The sequence below is a fragment of the Balaenoptera ricei genome, chromosome 3 (genome assembly GCF_028023285.1).
Source record: "Balaenoptera ricei isolate mBalRic1 chromosome 3, mBalRic1.hap2, whole genome shotgun sequence".
Lineage (NCBI taxonomy): Eukaryota > Metazoa > Chordata > Mammalia > Artiodactyla > Balaenopteridae > Balaenoptera > Balaenoptera ricei.
In genome coordinates this window covers 179,272,944-179,274,579 of record NC_082641.1, presented here as the reverse complement: position 1 = coordinate 179,274,579, position 1,636 = coordinate 179,272,944, and positions in this window count along the sequence as shown.

The following is a 1,636-nucleotide window of genomic DNA, read 5'->3' as shown; positions in this document are numbered from 1 at the left end:
AGCCTCACCTGGCATGTCTGTCGTCTTTTCAAACACGTCACTTCTGTGATTGGTGTGTCCATTGCCCTGGGCCCGAGCCCGGTGCTCTGTGCCGTCGGGTGTCCGCTCCCCGCCCTGCTGCCCCCTCCCCGCCACGCGTGGACCTGTGGCATGTGTATAAAGCTTTACGCTTTGCAAAAGCGCTGTTCCACCTCTTTGTTGTGAAATCCTCAACCTCCCCACTGACCTAGTTCAAGGTGAGGGCTTCTCGGCAGGTGGCTTATGCCGGTTAATCCCTCCTGCCCCTCGGGTAGGCGAGCAGAGGTATTCCCCACCTCCAGGAGCTGAATCCTGGCTTCCAGAACCGACCTCTGGGTCAGGCCACCCCTCGGGAGTGTTGAAGCTGAGCAGCGTGGAGCCAGCCACGGCGCCTGCTGGAGCCCTGGCCTCCGAGGCCCTGGAGCAGCCCTCGGACGGGGCTGTGATAGGCCCCGCAGAGGCGTCCGAGCATGCGCTGAGGGCCTGGGGCAGCTGAGATTTTGGCAGAATTCAGACTCCATCGGAACCGGGCTCCTGTCTGCCGGCCCCTCACATCATGCTGTCTTTGTTGCCGCTGTTCCCGAGATAGAAGAGTCGGCTGGCATCTCATTGTGAAGAATGGTTCAGTGTTGACTGTGGATGCACCCGAGACAGGGCGACACGACCCCAGCCCCAGGGAGCTCGCCATGTGGTGGCCAGGTCCCTGCCGGGCCTGCCTCTCCTGGCAGCACCCCAATCCTCCTGGAGGGGTCCCATTCCTCTCCAGCTCTGGATGGGTGGGGCTGACAAGCACCCCAGTTGTGGGGTGAGGACCCTGGCCCAATCCAGGACGAGCTGCTGCAGGTGGGGTGCAGCTGAGTGCCGGCACAGGGACAGGACGCAGGTGTGACTCCACCTGTGATGTGACTACCTGCAGCGGTCACGTTGCCTTAAACCGTTTTAGTTGCCACCTGACAATTTGCAGTCGACTCCTAGTAGTTGAGAGCAGAACGTGAGAGCAGGGTATCAAGCCGAGGCAGTGCTGGGTTCCGGAGATGAGGCGGCAAAGGAGGATGGGCCCAGGTCCTGCCCCCACGTGAGAACAGAGCTGCTGGCGGCCCAGGTGGGAGGCAAAGCGCGTGTGGCTGACGGGGTTACCAGGGAATTTTGTTTCAATCACATTTGGGGCCTGGATGCTTTAATCTCACAGTGGCCAGACAACCAGCCACCACTGGCCTCCGTGAAGGCAAGGGTCCAGTAGGGGCCACAGCCCGGGGCCAGGCTGTGGGTGAGAGGGAGGGGACAATCCAGATGAGTGGTCAGGAGTGGGGGCTCAGGTGTCTCCCGGCAGAGGTGTGAGCAGAGGCGAGTGCCCGCACCCTCCAGGCCTTGGTCCCCCCGTCTGTGTTGGCTCCCCACGGCTGCTGCAACAAACCACCAGACTTGCTCTACTGGCAGTTCTGGGGGGCAGAAGTCCGACAAGGGCCTTAACTGGCTCAGAATCAGGTGTCAGCAGGGCTGGTTCCCGCTGGAAGCTCTAGGGGGACTCTGTTTCTGTCCCTCTTCCAGCTGCTGGAGGCCAACCCGATTCCTTGGCACGCGGCCCCTTCCTCCACATCTCCCCGTCCCTTCTGTTTTC